The 12962-nt window shown below is 40.9% G+C and overlaps 1 protein-coding gene across 2 annotated transcripts in view; it reads right to left on the reverse strand.

Moving 5' to 3' along the window:
- The window catches only part of LOC117517647 (moesin), a 74012-nt gene that overhangs the window by 42230 nt on the left and 18820 nt on the right, over positions 1–12962 (reverse strand). The window contains exon 2 of one of the 2 annotated variants that reach the window (XM_034178752.1): positions 3738–3744. The exons of the other annotated variant lie outside the window; for it this stretch is intronic. The gene's annotated coding sequence lies outside the window, so the exon portion shown is untranslated. The remainder of the gene's footprint in view (positions 1–3737; positions 3745–12962) is intronic. 2 annotated transcript variants of the gene reach the window in all.

Consider the following 12962-nt stretch of genomic DNA (forward strand, 5'->3'; position numbering starts at 1 on the left):
TTTATTTAATCTTAATGAACCTCTCAAAGTATTGAGCAGTTAGTGAAAGGACCACGCCATTATTTTTCACTTCATTGTTCCTCTTGGAGATGATGGAAACAGCAGCATGCATGTCTGTTGGGAGTAACTGTGCAGCCCGAGGCCCACGTCTGGCCTGGACAACAATAGTCTGCATTATTTCACAGTTGAAGGGTCAGAGTCATGTTCTTTCCCCATTCATGTCAGCAAGACCCCATTGACTGTCCAGGACACTTGCCCTTCCTGTCATCGCCAGCAGTTCGGCTCAGAATGAGAACTCCACTCTTGGCCTACACAGACCTTCATACCAATGCTTACATGCCAATTTCAAGCACTATTATGAGCTTTGACTAACATTGTTTCACATCTGTCGGCAAGTTAACATCACGGCCACATTGCTGTGTCAGTCAAGCAACTTGGTGTGTTGAATGAAAATGGTTAATGTCACATGAAAAACTGTGTGTGCCTGTCTACTGGCTTTCTGCCTGGTTATGGCGTTTCTCACACAGCCACGATTCAAAAAACACTTAACCCCACTATTATTAGCACATACCCAAAAACACCCCTCTCAGGCCCATGCATTAACTTTTCACATAACACAAACTATTCAGGTTTAAATATGCTGTATAATAATAATAATAAAAAAAGACTAGTAGACACCATTATGTATTATACAAATACTTGACTGGTTTGGAGGGCAGCATAATGGAATGTCACCACGAATGTCAGGGTGACATTCCATTATGCTGCCAGTCACCATTTGTTTTATTATAGTTATGTAGTATGTATAGTTAATAAATTTATCTTTACAATTGTGTGAAAAATTTACCAAGTCATTTTCTATTCTTTTTATTTTTGGCTATTTTTACTGGACATGATGTCGTCTGCAACGCATCACCCCTGCACATGCGCGAAACGTTGCCCCGTTATGACAAAATTGGGCCGCAATCATTCATAATGTTGCCCAAAATGGTGCAGAATCAGTCAATAATGTGGCTATTGTTAACTTTTGATGATTTATTGTCAAAAGTATTGCAATTATTACACACGAATCAGCCAATCAGAACAAAGGATTTCAGTCAGATGTATAATATATATTTAACAGTTTCTTCTTTAGGATTCCAAGAGATAATAAAAAATGTGGTTCACAGTTTGTGAAACCCCAAAAGACACATTCAAATGATTTGTTTTGACCACTGTTCAGCCACTTATAACCAGTTGGTCTCAATTTGAACCAGTTGTAAATCCATTCTACCACTGGTTTCAGAGCTTTTATCAAACAATTCAAAATCCACTAACATCTCATGAAAACCATTTAAGCATTACCAAGTCTATCCTTAGTATGGAATGGTTTCAACCCAGATATATCTGTACCCACGTAAAAACATGTTATTGTTGGTTTAAAGCCAATGACAAATACTGCATTTCTTTAAAAATGAGAAAACAGATGTATGGCTTAAACCTCCATAACATGTTTTAAGTGGTTTGAAAACTAACCACTATTTCTAATATATTGTTTTAAGAATATTTTATGACCCTTTTCCCTTGTTACCATGTAAATATTGCAACTATAACTGCACAGTCAGTCAATCTGTGCAAGACTATCTTTGTCAAGTTGTCAAACTGCAGTACATGGCAGCTAAGTTTGGATACAAGCTTGACTACAATGCAATGCACAGCACCGATTGGTGGCCATTAATGAAATGGTCCATGGCAGCGTACTCATGAGATGCAACACTAAACACTCAAATTCTTAATTCAACGAGTAGCCAGTGGAAAGAGGCTAAAACAAAACCATGAAAGAGTTGTGAGACTAAAATAGAGATTAAGTGACTGCAAAAACGCCACTGAATAAAAAAAAATTTCTGGGAAGTGGTCAACCAATTTGAAAGCTACATGTTCTGGAGAAAAGAGGAAGTTAAAACAAAACAAAACTGGGGAACACCCCATGTAACCCTGCCAAAAGAAGAAGTGAGACTACCTAGCCTTGCAGAGGAGGTGTCACAAAGATTCTTCCTCAAAATTGTCCCAGATATGTGGTGCCATTTGTTAGCCAGCTAGCATGGCAAAGTAGCTCAGGTTTTCCTAGACAGGGCCTCAGCACAATTCAAGAAAGCTAAAACACCTGACAGCTTTGAACTTGAATTTTCTGGAGCTCAGTCAGACCGATGGTCATCTCATGTTCACCTGGGTGAAGACTCCCCATGTGTCTGCGTCTAATTTTCACATTGAGCACCTCAAGTCAATATGAAGAGCTGAGGACTGAGTGTAAAGGTGCCTTGACATGTGCATGAATTTGATTCCGGCACAGGTACACAATTCAGCGTGCAATGAGTAAACCCGCTGTAAATTGTCTGAACTGCGCATGGCTGCGTACCAAAAAGAAAATTGTGAAATGTTCAAAATTTCTGGCATGCATAAATTTCATGCCAGTTGCTTGAACAACTGTGAACATTGTGCAACCTATTCGCAAACACTGAGTGTCATTATGCACAGGGCCTCGCACAGTTTACAACAGTTTATGAGTTTACTCACTGCCATGCAGGACTGCGTGCCAGTGTGGGGATCAAATTCATGCGTGTCAAGGTGGCTTTTCAAGCGTACCATCTAATGACACACATTGGCATGACGAATTGTGCGGTAGTGCGGAGGCAAAATTCGTGCAAGTGTCAAGGTGGCTTAAGTCATGTCTGTCCCAAGCTGAGGACAGCAGGGCTGGGCTGCTCGGAGTCCACTGAACTCTGCGGGCACAGAGGAACTCAACACCAAATGCAGTCAGGAGGCAGCTGCCCTGGAGCAACCAGAGATGCACCAAGTTGTAGCTCAATTGGACTGTTACAGTGTGAAATTGTGTCAAACATGGTCAGGTGTAAGGATCAGCTTGACAAAATGCCAACACAGAGCCACACCACAGTTGAATTAAGATTTCATCAACACAAACCTTCTAACACCTTAGATGTGAGTAACCATGCATTAACAGGACCTAATGGATCAGGTTACTGACAGCTGCTAAAAGTGCTAATGTAGTTGGCATACAACATTAAATATGACGAGAGTTTCACGCAGTGCCAATATTGCAGCAGGGATTCTTAGCTTATCCGTTGCGTCATTTCAACACACAACATGATGTATTATTCCAGGTGTTTGCAATAAAATACTCCAAACAAAACAGACAGCCTACAACAACAGCAAGCAGCTGCAGCTAACGTACACTGGGCTATCCTCGAACGCAGCGAGGGGCAGAGTCACTGGGCTCAGCTGTTGTCACTCTAAGAGAGTTTGCCTCTAATTATATAGAACTTTATAGCTTAAAACATCTTAAACTAAGAAGTAAGAAAAAAATTCACCCACTGTACAATTGTCATGTAAAAAGAAACTACCTATAGAGACCAAAACTATTTTTTGTAACAGAATGTAAACATTTATTTTTGCTCTATAGCTGGACATTTTAACATGGATTCCTATGGAAATGTGCTCTGTTCTGGAAGCAGTCTCAAGCAGTCAGTCAAGGAAATGCAACCTTTTCTGCTTTCAGTAGGGCTTCATTTGACAAAGTTTCCCGCTGGCTTTAGTAGAATGCTGTGCAAAACGTTCAAGCTCTACTGTATCTTTCAATTAAGTAAATTACTGTCCATGTCGTTATCACTGACCATTGACAGCGCCTCACGTAGTCACCTGCAGTCTGCCGCTGCAGATTCTGCAATAACACCTACTGTGACCGTTTCGCTCATGTCACCATGTGAACGAGTGCAGGTGTGTGCTTGTGTATGTGAAAAGGCCACTGATGGGAATAGTGCCATTACAAACGGCGTTATTTTTTTTTCCAGTAATGGGTAATCTAATTACTGTTTCCATCATTACAATGCCATTATCGTTATTATAATTAAGCTCATTGAAGCCGATTTGTCTCTCAGTTTTTTTTTTTGGCTTTTCTTTGGTGAGGTGAGCGGGAGGGGCGGGACAACTGCATAAGTGATGGTGATTGGCTAAGAAAGAGTAAAACTCCAACCAGAGGCAGAGGTGGGTGGAGGTTCAACCACGAATACAAACACACACGCATTCGCCCATACAAAGATGACACACACGCAGCATTTGGATTTTTAAACCAGAACTACAGACATTACTTCCCCCTCAGAGACAAAAGGCAAGAATGTACATAATTTAATTTTAGATTTACTTGATGGCTTGTTCTATTATTATAAACATAGTAATGACAATATCTACAATAATATATTTTGATGGGTGCCTTGTCTCACATTGTCCCACAGCAACATTAAAATAGTGTAGATTAGTCTAAAATGTTTTCTGTTAACACTGTTGCCACAGTTAAGCCCCGGTCACAACCCACCATGCGTTTTTTTTCACTGTACATTTTCTGTGGATGCCACGGCCACTACGTTTTTGTGAAAACGTACGGAGGCAGTAGCAAGAGGAGGGAGGGAGTACGTTCAACGCACGTCTCTAGGAGTGTAACGATAAAGAGAGTTGACAATAAAGCAGTGTGTGTGTGTGCGGGGTCGCTTTTCTTTTTTATGAGCGGGACCGGAGCGGCAGGTGTTTTTCGCCTTCGGCGATGCATGAGCATGTCCAGCCTGCAGCGGTCAGCTGTATGAGTGTTTACTTACCTCGAAAAGTTACAGCTAGTTATCAGACTGAAGCTGTGGAGTGTGTGTTGCTGACGTTTGGAAATAAAGTCCAAGTTCAAGTGAGAAGCTGCGTTGTGCATGTAAGTCTGTCTGCCTCCATAGTATGTGGTGGGTGCCGTAATCCGTACTGCCTACGTACGGATTTGGTTAATTCAATAGTAACTGAATGAAAATGTGCCGCTTTGAATCCGTACTGAGGCAGTACTCACAACGTGCGTCGTCTGTACTGCTGGTGAATCTGCAGCCTGACCGCAGTGAAAGTTCTGCATGCACTAAAACCTCTACGGCGTGTCTGCGTGCTCCTAAATTCGTACTGAGGCAGTACTTACGACGTACGGATCTCCAAATTTAGCCCACGTTTTTGCAAGTAGACTGCACGCACGTGCAAGTATGGCGGGTTGTGACCACGGCTTTACTTTGAAAAAGGAATCCAATAGGGCAGCACAGTCTCGTTTGAACCCCTACATGATATCGCAGGATTTGACCACATTTGGGGACAGTCGGCATGAACACGGCAGAGACTCAATCCCCAGGCGGAGTGGGGTTGTTTCAGCACAAACTATTCAGCCCGGAATCAGTAAACTTAAAAGCAAACTCTCTGTCACCTGGCCGACCTGCTGGTTTAAGACGTGCCGGTTTAAAATGGTTTCCGCTGAAACCCCCCTCCTCTGAATGGTTTGTGCTGAAACTCCCACACTCTGCCCGCAGATTGTCAGCGTCAATTCTAATGAGAAATGGTGTACTCTTTTGTTTTCGGCTGCAGTCAATGAAGCAGTCGTGAAAAGTGCAGTTTTTTCGGTTCCCAGTGGAGAAGGGAAGACGAGGCAATTAGTGGGCCATTTTGTGTGTACATAATTAGTTCATTTTATTAAAAAAGGATGGAATTTGGCACACATATTCTAAATTAACTAATGTTTATTTTCAGATATGGAGCCATCCTGAAACTGACCTCTAATGAGCTACAGGGGTGAATAAAGAATTACACAGGGGTCAAAATTTAAAAATGCTCCAATCATGTTGAAAACTATACCACATTATTTGTCTGATCATAACAATTCCAAAAAGGTATAGTTTGGACTATATGACTGATCCAAGATGGTTTCTACAGTATATATGGATGGATGGATGGATAGCTTTATTATCACTGTCATTACAACGAGATTTCCACACTCACATTTCCACAGACAAACAGCAATTAATCCACAATTATTACTTGTTTACCGTAATAATGGCACACATCAGAATTAAGACAACACATATACATTTGACATTGTTTATGTGCACTAAACTTGAAACAGTCCGTTTTCCAAATTGAGGTGATGTGAGTGTGTGGTGTGCCGCCGCCAGCTTGGGGGGAACGGGGACCTGCCGCAGCTAAAAACTGCGCAGCCCCCGCAGGGGAAAAGGGTGGCGTGAGCGGTGGCCGGGATGGGGTGTGTGATGGGGGGCAGGAAGGGAAGTGAAGGGAAAAATGGAGCATGCTTCAGTCTTTGTCCATGTGTAAGTCTGTCAGTTTATTGTCTTTGTGGGTTGAGATAAGGCAGAGCCGAATAATCTCACCAAGGCCTGAATAAATTCCTCTGGAGGTAAACAGTGGGCAATTTGTCCTTCAGGCTCGATAAGCCTGGAGTGTTGTGGTTGAGCAGTGAAAAACACTTTTAACAGTTCCACTTGAATAACCAAATCCCAATTATGAATTAAGAATACACCCAATTATGAATTAAGAATATTCACTGGCCACCGAAACCTTCAACTTCAACTGCAAGGCACGCATCTGCTCCAAGATGTCATCCAATTTGCATCTGAGTTCAAGAGTCATCGCAGTCTGAGAATGCACTGCCTTGCCAACCTTGTTAATCATGACGGACAAGTAAGGGGCCGTGGTTCTTGATGCCGCCGTCTTGCCAATTTTCCGGTAGATCAGGGCAGCACATAAGCCAAAAAGTACCAGCCCTACTACCATGAGACCAAAAATGAATAAATCCTCGACGTCCTCAACGGAGAAAGGCGCCAAGCATGCCACACGCCAAGAGCCCCAGGAGTCAAGAACATAGCCTGCAGGATACGTTCCATCTGGGCAGGTAGGATCCCCCGGTCCTGACCTTCTTGTAGAAAAAAAATGGTGTCAATAGCATTCAGAGACCAGCTGATCAATTCCATAGTAAATCCAATAGTAGTCCAATAGATCCAGTATCCAATATAATTTGAGGAATTCACAGTCTAGTGAAGTAGGGACTTGAAGGTTAAAGCAGAGATAAGGGAGAGTGGAGGAGATGCGACCGCCCTCGTCGGAGTCCAAAGCTGTGTGTATATATATATTATATATATATATATATATATATATATATATACATATATACACACACACACACACACACACAAGGTCTATTAGAAAAGTATCCGACCATATAATTTTTTTCAAAAACCATATGAATTTGAATCACGTGTGATTGCGTCAGACAAGCTTGAACCCTCGTGCGCATGTGTGAGTTTTTCCACACCTGTCGGTTGCGTCATTCGCCTGTGAGCAGGCTTTGAGTGAGGAGTGGTCCAGCCCCCTCGTCATTGTTTCATTGCCAGGAAATGGCAGAATGATTTGGGCTTTTTTTCCCATCAGAATTTTTCACTGTTAGAGACTGGCAGCTGGAAACCATTAGAAAAATTTATCTGGCTTTCGGTGAAAATATTACGGGCTTGGTAGAGATTAAGGAGTGTTACTGTCGCTTTAAGGACGGCCCCCAGTGGCTGTGGGGCGCGCTGCGCTCCGAAGCTGCCATCGACAGGCTGAACGACCATTTCATTTCTAAACGGATGGCTGTCTGGATCCGTGACCATCGTGTGCCATTTCTCTGGTTATCACAAGAGCTGGACATCAACCATTTTCCAGCAGATTTCACTTTTAACAAGAGATTTTGTCATGGAAAGCCGAGCGGAGGCTTTGCGCGTCATGATGGATTCGCTACTGGAGACAAAACCACCTCCGTTTTGGTCTCACAGGACGGCTTTGAGATGGCGTTCAGACAGCTATCGGTGGTTTTTCCATCGAGTGATTATCCGAGAAATTGTGGATGTGCCTGGACATGCGCCGTGCGCCATTGTGGGGCGTCCTTAAGGCTGTAGTAACACTCCTTATTCTCTGTGAAGCCCGTAAAATTTTCACCGAAAGCTAGATAAATTTTTCGAATGGTTTCCAGCTGCTTGTCTCTAACAGTTTCTGAAAAAATTCTGATGGAAAAAAAAGCCCAAATCATTCCGCCATTTCCTGACAATGAAAATCCGACGAGGGGGCTGGACCACTCCTCCCACAAGGCGTGCTCACAGGCGAATGACGCAACTGACAGGCGTGGAAAAACTCACGCATGCGCACGAAGGTTAAAGCTTGGCTGATGTAAAAACATATGAATCAAATCCATATAGTTTTTGAAAAAAATAAAAAGGTACGATACTTTTCTCACAGACCTTGTATACGAGGTCTATTAGAAAAGTATCCGACCTTATTATTTTTTTCAAAAATCATATGGATTTGAATCGTGTGATTGCGTCAGACAAGCTTGAGATACCGTGACAAGATCCTGAGGCCCATTGTTGTGCCATACATCCAAGAACATCACCTCATGTTGCAGCAGGATAATGCACGGCCCCATGTTGCAAGGATTTGTACACAATTCTTGGAAGCTGAAAATGTCCCAGTTCTTGCATGGCCGGCATACTCACCGGACATGTCACCCATTGAGCATGTTTGGGATGCTCTGGACCGGCGTATACGACAGCGTGTACCAGTTCCTGCCAATATCCAGCAACTTCGCACAGCCATTGAAGAGGAGTGGACCAACATTCCACAGGCCACAACTGACAACCTGATTAACTCTATGCGAAGGAGATGTGTTGCACTGCATGTGGCAAATGGTGGTCACACCAGATACTGACTGGTATCCCCCCCAATAAAACAAAACTGCACCTTTCAGAGTGGCCTTTTATTGTGGGCAGTCTAAGGCACACCTGTGCACTAATCATAGCGTCTAATCAGCATCTTGATATAGCACACCTGTGAGGTGGGATGGATTATCTCAGCAAAGGAGAAGTGCTCACTATCACAGATTTAGACTGGTTTGTGAACAATATTTGAGGGAAATGGTGATATTGTGTATGTGGAAAACGTTTTAGATCTTTGAGTTCATCTCATACAAAATGGGAGCAAAACCAAAAGTGTTGCGTTTATATTTTTGTTGAGTGTATATATATATATATATATATATATATATATATATATATATTTATTTTATTTTCCACGCTTCAGAGAAAGAATGAGTAAGAGAAACATTAAGTGGTGGGGAGACGGGGAGTGAGCAAGAAATAAAGTAAGAGAGCAGTGCACTGGATTCTGAATGACACTCGAAAAAGTTTTGCTGCTTCAGCTGCACTGCGAAACTATAATATTTCTGAAGTATTTATTGTGGAGAGCTGTGGACACATGATGTTCATTTGAACTTGGTAACGCATCATTTCATCTGCGTGTTTTTACAAGCTTAGAATGAGCCCTTCATATTGACATGGTGGTACGCCCCCTCATGGAGGCTGCTATATTCATACAGTAGCCCAAAAGGGACATCATTGGTTGCTCCTCTACATACTGTCTACTGGTCACTAGTGCAGGCTAACAACTTTGGAGAACCATCACAAGAGAAGCAATGGAGTATGTATCCCCATCGCAGAAATGTCGTGACCAGTAACGGTTTTATACAATCTGCAAGCTCACCAGTACATGACAGTAAAGCCTACACACCGAAGCGTTACATAAATTATGTAAATGAAGTCCAAGATGTATTCAGTCTGAGTTTTGTTTGAAATGTTAATGCAGAGAAGCCAGAATTACTTTTTTTTTTAATGGCATGATAAAATTAAAATGTGCAAAAGCCCAAGGGTGTGAATACTAACCAGCACTGTATCTACCTATATATTGTCCAGTGGCAGCTGCTGGTCTTTCTAAAAGGGGAAGCTCACTGTCTGCTTACATCACAAAATTTGTAAATTTATTTATATGCAAATTCTGCCCTCCGGTCCTTTTCAAGAAAATAGTCTGTGACCCTATCGTACCAAGTAAGCACCTTTCCAGGGACCCGACCAGCGTCCTCTCAATGGCACATGTATTCACATGTTCATTGCTCTTTTCATGCCTTTAATATGCCCGGTCAAAGTTAGACAGATCCCCAAAACCCAATTTTGACCAGATAAGACATCCCTGAGATGGTTTCATCAAGAGGCCAACAGTACATTTTCTTTGTCACAGCACTTCCAGTCAGCCAGCTAACTTTGTCATACCAGGAGAGCTGAAAAGACCTGCTATGTTTCCCTACTTTTTGCACAAAATCAATCTTAGGGGTTGATCTGCCCTGATGTTTAATTAAAAGATTCTTCTCATAATGAAAACTATCAAATGGCTTTGACAAAATTAGGACGACAACATTAGCAGTCTGCCATCATGTATGCACCTTGTTAGCTGCCTAGTTTACTCCAACCTAATCAACATTATGAATGACTGATTGAACAATCTAATGAAAGAACATTAAACTAAAACAATGAAATGTTGACGCTCTTGTATCCAGTGATGAAAGTGGGCCATGGAAAAAAAGAACTGAAATTTGTGGCAAGGGCCAAAGGCCCCTGTCAACATCAGTATTTTATATTGTCAAAGTCACCATTTTGAACACACTGACAGCAAACAAAAACACGGCAACAAACACTCCACAATACTCACTTTCAGAAGGCTGACTTTCTCACAAGGTCGAAACAGAAAACTTTAAACTAGCTGTTGAAGTTTTGCCTGTAGTTTGTCCACCACTTCTCCGTTACAATCTGTTAATCTGCTCTGCTATGTGAACCACAGACTCATTTAATCCCCTGCCTGCATACCTCTGGGTCTTTCTTTTAAACATTTTTCCTTTGCTACATTTGTTCAAGGTTTGGTCTTCACATCATCAAATCAAACGTTCTGGTTTCCACATCACTACTTATGATGGTAAGTCATCATCTTTGTACAACAGACATGTTTTTATGAATGCTGTGGTGCTAATATCTTTAACATTATTCACACGTTAAAGAAGCTAGAAAGTGCCTGAGAATAAAAGATCGTCTTGCAGAAAAATGTGTATGCTGTGCACATAGCTTTGTTGTTTCTCCAAAAAAATAAGACATCAAAGCAATTTAAAAGTAACATGAAATTTATGATATTCACAGAATAATTAACTGTATTGGAATCACTGCACAGACATTCACATTTCAACTCCATTTTGTGTGTACATAATTTATTTCCCCAACCGCACTACTGGTTAGGGTTTTTTTCCCCCCCTTTCTTTTGATGATAACAATTAGGTCATGTTCTTCTAAAATGTGTTTGCAAAAGTCTTAGTACTAGGAGGCATTAATTGTTGGTTACTAGTGACATTAATTGACAATGTTTAAGGAAAATTGTTTTTTTTTTTTCATTAAAACAAGCACTGAACTAAAAGCAACCACAAATTCAAATATTACTTGGATCAAATAAAGTTTGCCGAGTGTACTGTGCAGGCACCTTAGCCGATTTAAGTTTTTCGTGGGGATGAGAATCTCAAAGCTTTTCATATTCTTTGCTGTGGTTAGTTCACACAGGTTCAGACATATATTGCACATTGCCTTCGTTTCAGCAACATCAGTCTTTTCAAATCGAAACCTCTAAGGAGGCCGATGCAAGTCCAGCAACTAAACCTTCAGAGGCAGATTGTGAGGCAGGAAATTCCTTTTCCCCTCGATTTTTAACCTCAGACATGCCAACAGCTAACCTGTGTTGCAGTGGCACTGGTTGCGAGAGATCACTGGACTGTAGTAGAGAAGCTTGAATCTTCGACTGGACTGGGTTGCTTGACGCAAGGACGTTTCGCTTCAAATCGCAGAAGCTTCCTCAGCTAAAATTCTTGCTCTGGTGGTCTGACTTCTGTCTTGACTCTTGTCGAGAAGACAAGACTTGTGACTTCGGATCATTCTTCTACAATTAACTTTTAACCTTACATGCAAGTATTTTGTCATAAAAAGTACTTGTTTGGCAATGTTTTTAAAATCCCAAAATAATTATATAAAGTGCCTAAAATTAAAAAGCCATTTTATAGGAAGAAATTTTATAATATATATATATATAAAAAATTCTGAAAATAAAATAAAAAAAATTTTCATAGGACTGCAACTGAATATAACTTTAATGATCAATTAATCTGTTGATTAATTGATCATTAAAGTTATATTCAGTTGATTGATTAAAAATATCAGAATGGTGAAAAAGCAATGTTTCCCAAAGCCCAAGATAACATCCTCAAATGTCTTGTTTTGTCTATAATGCAAAGATATATTCAGTTTAATGTCAAAGAACAGTAAAGAAACCAGAAAGTCCTTTTTGCATTTAAGAAGCTGAAATCACAGAATTTGGACATTAAAAAAGAAGTCTCAAAATGATTCATCGACTGCCAAACCAACTGTTTATTCATTTTAAAACTGATTAATCGACTCACTGTTGCAGCTTTATTACTCAGTTGTGTTGCATTCTGCACAATGACAAAAACGAGGTCTACCTGTAAAGTAAAGTAAGTCCCTTCAGCTGCTCCCTTGTTTGCACTCGGGGTTGCCATAGCAGATCCAAGGTGGATCTACATGTTGAAATAGCACAAGTTTTACGCCACATTGCATAGAGAAATGTGGCAGGTGTGGGGTTTGAACCAAGAACATTCCATCTGAAACCAAATGCACTAACTACTTGGCCACCACCTACTCAGTAATACATACTAACAAGCTTGGAAGGGAAGACAATGTGCGTGTATATATATATATATATATATATATATATATATATATAAATAAATAAAATTACAAAGGAGCATAAAAACAAGCATGCTACTATTGCACTGGGCTGGAAAAACAAATGTCTGTTCTGCTTAAAGTGACATTTTAATCACACCATAACATACATATTTGTAGACATTATTTAAGGAAACTTTAAAAAAAACCTAACATCTAAATAATGCAAACATAAAACAAATCACTGGTCTGATGTGAAGAATCACTTATATTCTGAGGTTTTGGCACAGTTGTGTTTCAGTGTACAGTGGTGTACTGCAGCTGAGAGAAGCTGGAAGGAGAACTTGACTGTGATGTGAAAGTCCATATAAGGCTGCAGGCGAAGACATAACCAGAAAGGAACTGATGTAACTGCAGAAACCGTGAGTCACAATGACTTCCTTGGGAAAGTGAAGCAAAAGTCAACAAGAATCCAGCAAA

Source organism: Thalassophryne amazonica, chromosome 9 (assembly GCF_902500255.1).
Source record: "Thalassophryne amazonica chromosome 9, fThaAma1.1, whole genome shotgun sequence".
In the NCBI taxonomy this organism is placed as follows: domain Eukaryota; kingdom Metazoa; phylum Chordata; class Actinopteri; order Batrachoidiformes; family Batrachoididae; genus Thalassophryne; species Thalassophryne amazonica.